The sequence below is a fragment of the Chrysochloris asiatica genome, unplaced genomic scaffold (assembly GCF_000296735.1).
Source record: "Chrysochloris asiatica unplaced genomic scaffold, ChrAsi1.0 scaffold00746, whole genome shotgun sequence".
Classification (NCBI taxonomy): Eukaryota; Metazoa; Chordata; class Mammalia; order Afrosoricida; family Chrysochloridae; genus Chrysochloris; species Chrysochloris asiatica.
In genome coordinates this window covers 41,086-52,066 of record NW_006409264.1, presented here as the reverse complement: position 1 = coordinate 52,066, position 10,981 = coordinate 41,086, and positions in this window count along the sequence as shown.

Below are 10,981 nucleotides of genomic sequence, written 5' to 3'. Positions count from 1 at the left end.
ACAATGAGATATCATCTCACACCAGCAATAACAGCATAGATAAACAAATGTTGTTGTTGTTTTGAAGTGCTTTCCAGTTGGTTCCAACACATAGTGACCTGTATAGGGTTTTTGAGGAGCAGATGGTAAGTTTGAATTGCCAACTTTGAAGTCTACTCACTTTGCAATCTGGTGCATAAACCCACAGCACCACACCAGGACTCAATTCTGGCAAGGATGTGGAGAGACTGGGATGTTCCTGCATTGCTAGTAGGATTGCAAAATGGTCCATCCACTCTGGAAAGCAGCATGGCGCTTCCTAAGAAGATTGAAAATAGAAATACATTATAATCCAGAAATTCCTCTACTGGAATTTACCCACAAGAAATAAAAATCATAACACAAGGAGATATATGCACAGCAATGTTCATAGCAGCACTATTTACAATAACAAAAAGATGGAGATAGCCTAAGTGTCCATCAACTGAAAAATGGATAAACAAACTATGGTATATATACACAATGGAATATTCTGATACCTTAAAGAATAACAAGGAAGCTGCAAGCCACCACATAGCATGTTTGAACTTCGATGACATTACGTTAAGTGAAATTAGTCCGTCACAAAAGGAGAAATATTGCATATGACTACTGCTGTAAAAGACTAAGAAAAAGAACCCACAGTAAGTCAGGAGGGGGTTCTTTGCTGGTTATTGGGAAGTAGGGTTTTGGATGAGGGGAGGGAAAGGAAGGTGGAGCACAGGGTAGGGAATAGACACAGGATAGTTTGGGTGCTAGGGAAGGGGCAATACACAAGAAGGGAAGGGGACTGGAAGAACAAAGCAGATAGAAAACAATTTAGTAGATTTGCATGGTTTAAGTAGGACAGAGGAAAATAATGATGCATACACAAACTTAGAACAACAGGTATCAGGGCTACAGGGATAGAGGCATGGTTGGAATGGGCAAAATGGGGGTAAAAATGTTAAGATGTTTGGCTCTCTTTTGAGTCTTGGTTTCCCTTGCATATAATTATAAAATAGACACTTGAGGGGTAGAGAAAGGAATAGCCAGAAATATCACCATAGAAAGCTCATAAGACCTTTTTCTGCCTATAACTGATTGTTGTTGTTGTTGTTAAGTGCCTTCGAGTCGGTTCCGACCCATAGCGACCCTGTACAGGGTTTCCGAGGGTGTAAATCTTTACGGGAGTAGAAAGTCTCATCTTTCTCCCGCGGAGTGGCTGGTAGTTTCGAACCACTGACCTTAAGGTTCGCAGCCCGATTCGTAACCACTATTGGAATACCTAAAATGGGACTACAACGTACCCAGTGAAGGAGGCTTCCTTCAGAGTCTCTGCATTACATAAGACCATAGGTAAAATTCTGAACTACTTCCAGAATCTTCTGAGGTTGGAAATTTCCACTTGTAAGACAAGTAGACCAGCCTGCAGCAGCTAGAAGAACAGAAGATAGTTCTTCAAAGAAAAACCTACAGGAAAAATACAAATCAATAACAGCATTCCATGTGATTACTACAAGAACAAGCAAGTTGCTTTCCCAGGAGACATCAAGACAAGTGGTTGGGTCCCCATAGGGCAAACCCCCTTCTAAGATTAAAACTCAATGGGAATACTCACTCTGATTGGTAACCACGTTAGCCACTGATAAGGGGAAGTGAGGGAATAACAGCAACAAAGCTGCCAGCTAAGCCCTACAATGTTCAATAAATTCCTGTGAACACAGGAGGAAACCTGGTTGGTCAGCAGTTTGGCAAGACATGGGGACTCTTTGGCCTAGAGTCAGTGACAGAGCTACAGAGGACTAGGGTGGAGAGTGAAGTGTCCAGCTGATAAGCAAAGAGGGCATGTATATAAGAACACCCACATTTGCAGATAATACTAACTTGGACCTGGTTTCAATGACTGGATGATCAGAGCTCATCTAGAAGAAGAAATAAGAGGAAAAAAAAGAGTAATCTGATACAATTTGATGAACTTGATCTGTACTTGACACAGTAGCTGAAAAGAGGGGACCAATCTTTACAGTGAGGATCATTCCAACCTCCTCCATACACAGAGTAGACAGGGATGGGCAACTTGGACATTGGCTACCCAAAATGGGGGGGCTACAAAGGCAAGAAGTGACTGGCTTACAAGCTTTCAAGAGGGAACCTAGATCCAGAGGGTACAGAGGAAAGTAGAATCTCCACTGAGTAGTATCCAATCTGTCTCGGATGGGCTAATAAAAGGATATGGGGATAGGTTCCCTGTGGTACAATCATGAATATTTGTTATCAAGACTGACTGTGAGGGTTGGAAATGTAAAGGCGGGTGTTTTGTAGCAAAAGGAAGGGTTATGAGTGATTGACTTTGCAGTCCAGGAGCAAAGGTCCCTGGAACCATTAAGGGAGAAGATGAGAATGCGAGATCTTACCCAGAGAAGCAGTGACACCAGAGATGGAGGGAGAGATGACGTTGTGGAGAGATGGAGTGTCTGGGGACTTTAGACCCAGAAAGGGAGAGAGGCTGTGTGCTGACAACCGGGGGAGGGAGTCAGGCTTGCAGGGTGTACACTTTGGTTGGTTGATGATGTATGCAGGGATTGTAACCATGGAAATGAAATGATATATGATAGGATGAATGTAAAGTTAATGTTCTCCCATGTAAACTATTACAAAATTCACAATAAAACATTAAAACGAAAAAAAAATAAAAAGAGGAAGCCTAAATCCAGAGGGCGTAGAGGAAGATAGAATCTCCACTAAGTAGTATCCAATCTGTCTAGGTGGGGCTGATGAAAGGAGATGCAGATAGGTGTCTTGTGATACAATATTTAATAATTATTATCAGGACTGATTGTGAGTATTGGAAATAAAAAGGTAAATGGTTTGTAGCAAAAGAGGGGAGTGATTGACTTTGCAGACCAGCAGCAGTAGTCCCTGGAACCATCAAGGGAGATGATCAGAGAGTGGGACCCTACCCAGAAAAGCATTGATACCAGAGATGGAGGCAGAGACAATGATGTGGAGAGATGGAGTGTCTGGGAACTTTAGACCCAGAGAGGGAGAGGGGCTGTGTGCTGATGACCAGGAAGCAAGTTTGCAGGGTATACTCTTTGGTTGGTTCATGATGCATGGAGGGGAAAGAAGCCATGGCAATGAAATGATATATGACAGGATGAGTGTACAGTTAATGTTTTCCCATGTAAACTATCTCATAATTCACAATACAATATTTTTTTTTAAAAGGTAGATATTCAACCATTTCAAGAGGTAGCATATAATCAAAAGCCATTGATGCTGAAAGAAGAAATAAAAGGTGCATTGAAGACATTGGCAAAGAACAAGGCATTAGGAATTAATGGAATGCAAATTGAAAGCTTTCAACAAACTAATTGGCACTGGAGGCACTCACTCATCTATGCCAAGAAAATTGATCTGGCCAAGTGACTGCAATTGTTATTGTTGTTGTTGTTAGGTGCCATCAAGTCGGTACCGACTCATAGCGACTCTATGCACAGCAGAATGAAACATTGCCAATTCCTGGGCCAACCTCACAATTGTTGCCATGCTTGAGTACCATCAATGGTGCCACTTGGCCAATCCATCTCTTTTTCTCAGACCCTCCACCTTACCAAACATGATATCCTTATTCAGCGACTGGTCCTTTCTGACAACGTGTTTGAAGTATGAGAGACGAAGTTCGGTCATCTTGGCCTCCCAGGAGCACTCTGGCTGTACTTCTTCCAGAACGGATCTATTGGTTCTTTTGGCAGCCCATGGCACTTTCAATATTCCCCTCCAACACCATAGGTAGCTATTTTCCCCCAATCCAAAAGTGGTGACCAATCAGAATGTATAAATCATCATATAAAATAATTAATATCCCATGCAAATAAAACTTTGCAAGAGATAGTTTAAAAATGGCTACAACCATACATTGACAGGGAATTGCCAGAGGTTAAAGCCCGATGTAGACAAAGACATGGAATGAATGGTATCATTGCTTATGTCATATGGATCTCGGTTGAAAGCATAGAATACCAGCAAGATAATTACCTGTGCTTTATTCACAAAACAAAGGCTATCTATTGTGTGAGTGATGACAAGCTATGGACAACATTATGGAGAATGACTATTTTGGGACACTTAATTGTGCTCATGAGGTACCTGTACATAGACCAAGAAGCAGTTGTTAGAACAGAACAAGGGAACACTGAATTGTTTAAAATTAGGAAAGGTGTGTTCCAGCATTGTATTCTTTCACCATAATTTTTCAATCTGTATGCTGAGCAAATAATCAAAAAAGATGGACTATATGAACAAAAACATGGCATCAGGATTGTAGAAAAACTCATTAAAACTTTTGATATGTGACTGATGTAAACTTGCTTCTTGAAGTGACAAAGTCTTAAAATTCTGATAAATATTGAAGACCATAGCCTTTTGTATGTGTTGCATCTCAATATATAGAAGACAAAGATCCTCACCAGTGGACAAATAAACAACATCTAAATTAATGGGTAAAATATTAAAGTTGTGTAATACTTTATTTTGTCCTTATCAATCATCAACAGTCACTGAAAGAGCAGTCAAGAAATTAATGACATATTGTATTGGACAAATTGATTTTACAGGCCCTCTTTAAAATGTCAAAGAGCAAATGTCAGGTTTAAGACTAATGTGCACATGACCCAATCTATAATATTGTCAATAACCTCATATGCATATGAAAGTTGGACAGTAAATAAGGAGGAACTGATGAATTGAACTATGGGGTTAGAAGAGAATATTAAAAAAAATATTCATACACTGCCAACAGAACAAACTAATCTGTGTTGGAAGAAGTACAGCAGAGTACTCCTTTGAAGCACTTGTATGACCAGATTTTTATGTATGCAGATATTTTATCAGGAGGGACCGGTCATGGAGAAGGATATAATGTTTGGTAAAGTGGAGGATGTGAGAGAAAGAAGAAAATCTCCTAACAAGATATATTGTCACAATGGTAATGTTTTTATTATGTGTGTGGAGTCAGTTCCAACTCATAGCGACCCTGTACAGGGTTTCTGAGGCTGTAAATCTTTATGGGAGCAGAAAGCCTCATCTTTCTCCTGCAGAACAGCTGGTAGTTTCAAACTGCTGACCTTGTGGTTCACATTCTGATTTGTAATGGTAATAGCAAAGCTCAAAAGTATCAACAATTTTGAGGGTGGCCTAGGAGATGGCAGTGTTTAATTCTGTTGTGCATAGGGTTGCTATGGGTCATTACTGAATTGATCACAAGTAAAAAGAGCAGCAACAACAATTAATCATTTTTAATATTTAATATTTTTATCTGACATTTTATCAATGCTATTCATAAGGTTTTCATTGGCTAAACATTCAGAAATAGTAGGTTTTCTTCTTCTGAATCTGTCTTATTCTGGAAGCTCTGTTGAAACCTGTCCATCCGTGGGTGAACCTGTTGGCATTGACAATATCAGTGGCATTGTTAACAGCTTCACAGAAATCCATAATCCAACACAGTGTGACAAACTAATAGATGAGTGTTGGATTTGCTGGTATAGGTGAAATTAAATGTTTCGTCTTTTATAGTTCTCTGACTGTCACCTTTAGATCTCTCTTGTTATCTAGAGTAGTAGCTACTTCTAGCAGTTAACAAGGGTTTGTCTGGAATCCCAAAGCAAGAAAATGCAATTTTCTGTGACTATGTTGTCAGGAATGATTTATGAAGATAGTGCTTATCACGCCTTCTGTTGAGTTTCTGTCTAAATTAGTGAATTTTGATATTGCTAATGATTTTGATAATCCACAAAACAACGTCTGAAGATTGATGGGTTGTCATCTTTTCATTGATTGATCTCTGTCATTTTATAAAAGTTTACCAGCTTAAACTGATTATTATTTTTTTTTCATTCCTCAGGAGATAGAATACCATGTGATTTCTGGCAACTTCTACCTGCTTTTTTTGATAATCCCAATATAAGTACATGGTGGACATGACTATACTACCCCCCAGGAAAATTTTCTGATACTTATGGATGTTATTCACATATGATTGAGCAAAGCCCCAAATGCAGTTTTTCTCACCTATGGTGCAACACCACAATTGTAGGGTACCACAAGTTATTTTCTCCTCTTTTGGTTCTTTGTTGACAATAGGACTTGGCATTTAACAGTAAGGACTTGTGTCTATACACCCTTTACACTCCTCTTATCTCTCTCTAGGAATTATAAAAGCCTGACTATATGGGAACTCTCTCCTCTTTTCCTGCTTTTTCTAAAACAAGTCTATTTTGGGAAGGATGTTATAATTCAGATGTCCATTTGCAGATTACTTTTCCTGGTCTCCCAGTCTCCCAGGAGATAATGGAGTCACACTGTATTACAAAAAAAAAAAAAAAATTATGTATATAACATATATGAGTTTCCTTTTCTTTAACCTGTCAAGATAGAGTCTCTTCAATTTTATTAGCCGTCTTCCCAGGAAAGTTGTATAGTATCAATGACACTTAGCCCACATTACCTGGCACAAGAGCAAAACTCTAGGCTGGAATTCCTCTAGTCCTAAGACTTCTTAAGGTTTGGGATAGAGTGGAAAGTCCTCCATTCTCCTCCCCTCAAGAGTGTGTTATCATACCCCAGATTTCTTGGATAGCCAGTCTGGTGTGGCATTGCAACATCAGCAATGGACTGTGAACCACAAGTTTGGAAGTTCGAAACCATTATTTGCTCCTTGGAAACCCTATACAGGGTTGCTATAAGTCAGAACTGACTGGATTGCACTTATCAACAACAACATACCCTGGCAAAGGCTAAGACTGTAGTTTCTCTGAAGGGAACCGGTACCATTCATGTCTTATTAAAATTCACCCCTGAGTGAATTCCTCAGCTACAGATGTCCTTCAGCATTTCGGCTCTGTGTTCCTCACTCTTGGCCTGCTTCCACACTTTTGCTAAAATAACAAGAAAAATTTGCTCAACCAATGTCCCTTTCAGGTTGCAAATTCTTTTCTTAAGAGTGGCAGTGTATTTCTCCAAGAAGCTTATCTTGGAGACAGCCCAATCCTGATTTAACTCTAGCCCAAACTAGTTTTTTGACATTAAAGGAGTAACTTAAGTGCCTTATGAGACCTCCCAGAGCCCAGAAATTTGATTGGTGAAATGAAAGTAAAGTGCTGGGGAAGCTATCAGCAGAGGAATCAAGGACGACTTCACTGCGTCTAGGCCTTAGCCCAGACCCACAGTGAGTCAAGTTTAAATAGAAAGATTGAGTGCGTAATGGAAGAAAGAGACAATGAAGGAGAGCACAAAAGCCAGACACAAATGCAGTCCCTAATCTGGACATTGTGCTTTGGTCACATACTTGGTGATTATGGGTAAGACTACCTCATGATCTCTCTCCAGTGACTGATTCTTCCCTTTTACATATCGCAGCTCTTCCAAGGTGCCCCAAGTGGTCATCTAGGAGTATTCAAGAGCTCTCTGGTGGGCCATACCTTAAGGGGTGCTCTCTGGCAGAAACCAATGTATTATACAGAATTGCTAAAAAGGATGGTTTTCTCAAGGCAACTGAGCACAACTGACTTAAACAGCAACACCTCTATTATGTTATCACTTGCATGAAAATGTCCAAATCCTTGGACTTGAGGGAAAAAAATGCCCCTTTGTCTTCAAACTGAAAAATTACTTGAAGACTCATTCATCTTCATTGCCTATTGCACTCAAGATTTGTACAAGAGGGAAGGAAAGAAGAGGAAGTTGGGGTGGTTGGAAATTAATGGAGTAATATTACTCATATTACAGAGAAGACTTGCAGAGTAAGTCATTCCCAGGTTTTGGCATCAAAATATCACACCTAAATTGTTGTCCCTGGAATGGTGCTATTGTCCTTACAAATAATTTGGAAGACATACACACTGACTCTGAACAAAATAAGTTAGAAAGACAAAGCTTACTTAGAGAAATTAAGTATGAATTGATTAAATATAGATATCCTTATAGAGAGGTAGGGATAGGTGTCCACCTTGTTAAAGAAGAGGAGGTGGAGCTACAAATACCACTTGGCTTCTTCTTTACATATGTTTCATATATCACGAAAGTGAGCTATACTCCTGGTTCAAGTGCTCAAGTACCCAACACAGAGAGATTTTTCTATGTATGGTTTCCTTGAATATCACTTTTTAGATTTCAACTTACTAATAACTAATTACTTCAAATGTGCTGCACAAGACCTCTTTAAAGTGTTGAAGAACAAAGATGTCAGCTTGAGGATTAAGATGCACCTGACCTAAGCTATGGTAGATTCAGTAACCTCATATGTGTTCAAATGTTGGACAGTGAATAAGGAAGACCACAGAAGAGCTGATGCATTTGAGGAGAATATTAAAAGTACCATAGACTGCCAAAAGACAAACCAACCTGTGTTGGAAGAAGAACAATCAGAGTACTCCTTGGAAGCCAGGATGGCCAGACTTCATCTCTCACACTTCAGACATATTAACAAGAGAGACCAGTCACTGAAGAAGGATATCATGTTTTTAAAGTGGAGGGTTGGAGAAAAACAGGAAGACCCCGAATGAGATTGATTGTCACAGTGGCAACAGCAATGAGCTCAGGCATAACAACAATTGTGAGATTGGCCCCAAACTGGGTAGTGTTTCATTTTGTTGTGCATAGGGTCACTATAAATCAGAACTGACTCAATGACACCTAACAACAACATCTCATCTTACAAATAGTCTTCTCTTTCCCCAACTCCTTTTCTCAGAAATTCTGTATTGCTGAGGTTGGCTTGATTCCTGCTGAGACAGACCATAATCTACAGTGACTTAAGACTCCCACTTCTTAAACCATTCTAAATACTAAACATTATTGCAGATACAACTTTATTTTAAACTTATGGCTGGAATTCCAAAGTAATTAATTTTCATTTATTTTTAATTGGAGATACAAATTAGATGTAATTGAAAATATAATCCAATTCTAATGTCTTCACTCTTTTTTCTTTCTTAAGAAGTATAATGAATATTTTTACTCCATGAGACAGTGGGATAAACGACAAGGTCAGCAATTCAAAACCATCAACCACATTGAGGGAGAAAGATGAGGCTGTCTGCTCTTACAAAGATTTACAATTTTGGATCTCCAAAGGAGTAGTTCCACTTTGTCCTACTGGGTCACTATGAATTGAAACAAAGTAAAAGGCAATGGGCTTTACTCCATGATTACAAGAAATGATAAGATTGAACCACTTGTTAAAAGTAGTCACTCTACTGGGTTTAAATAGTATCTTACCTATTATCTAATTTTAATGAGCATTTCTTCATCCTTACTAGGTCTGTGTTACTTATCTACAAAAGAAGGATAATGATCTGTTACGTGATTGCTGTTTTTATGTGTCATTGAGTCAGTTTCGACTTATAGCCACACTATGCACAACAGAAAGAAACACTACTCTATTCTGGACCATCTTCAAAATTATTTTTATGTCTTAACCTACTGTTGCTGCCACTGTGTCAATCAATCTTGCTGGGGGTCTTCCCCTGGCATTCTATTCTTCCAAGCATAATGACATTCTCCAGATACTGGGAAGAACTGAACATATATCCAAAATATGAAAGACAAAGTATCTTGATCCTCATTTCCAAGGAGCATTCTAGTAGTACTTCTATCACAGGTTTGTTTTTTGTTCTGACATCTATGGTACTTGTAATATTCTTCACCAAAGCCATTAATCAAAAGCATTACTTCTTCTACAATCTTCCTTATTCATTGTCCAATGTTCACATGCATATGGAACAACTGAAAATTGCATAGCTTGAGACCCTTTGTTCTCAAAGTGACATCTTTGTGCTTGAACAATTTGAGAGTTATTTTGAAGCAGACTTGCATAATGCAATATGTCTTTTGATTTCTTGGCTGCTGCTCACTTAAATATTGAATGTGGAAACAAGCAAACTAAAACTTTTGACAACTTCAAATGTTTCTCTGTTTATCATTGTGATATTAACTAGTCCAGTAGTTAGGATAATTATTTTCTTTACACCCATACTGAAGGCTGTGGTGTTTGATGTTCATCAATATTTCAAATCCTCCTCACTTTCATCAAGTAAGGTTGTGTCATTTACATATTGCAGATTGTTAATGCCCCTTCTTCTAGTGCTGATGTTAAGTCTTTTTCATATAATGCAGCTTTTCAGACTATTTTTTCAGCTTAAAAAAAAAAAAAGAATAAGCAAGATCCATCTGACATCACCATTGATACTCTCATTCCTTGTCTCTTTCTGAATCTGGTTTTAATTTCTTTCAGCTCTCAATGAATTTATAGCTGTAATCATTTTTTTATTTAAAATTTTACTTGCATGTAATATTAATGATATTTTTTGATGATCTATGCAGTGGCTTCTAGGATATTTAATTATTTGTTTTGCAATTGTACAGTGAATATTCTAACTAAAACCTATTTTCTTCTATCTCATTATTCTTTATTAACATAAATATGTAAGGAAAATTATTTCTCATTGAAATGTCCACATTCCTAAAAGGCAAGTCTAAATTCTTAGTAAAAATAACTTTACAAATATCAGTTTATTAAAATGTTGTTGTTGTTGTTAAATGCCATTGAGTTAATTCTGACCTCTAGCGACCTGGCATAGGGTCCACTGAGATGCAAGGTTAGTCACCTTGGTGGTATAGTGGGTAAAGCTTTGGGCTGTTAATCAAAGCTAGGTAGATTAAACACATCAGCTTCTTTGAAGGAGAAAAAAATGAAATGGTCTCCTACTGTAAGATTTACAGCCTTAAAAACCCTAGGAAAACCTTCAACTCTGTCCTATACAGCTGGTACCTACTTTGGGACCTTCCAAAGAACTCTTCAGAATAGATATACAGGCAGAAAAAATACTGTAGTGCTATTATAATCTCCAAATGGTGTTGAATTTTGTCCTTAACATTGTTATTTCACCCCACAATAGCACAATCTCTTAAAAAAAAAAAA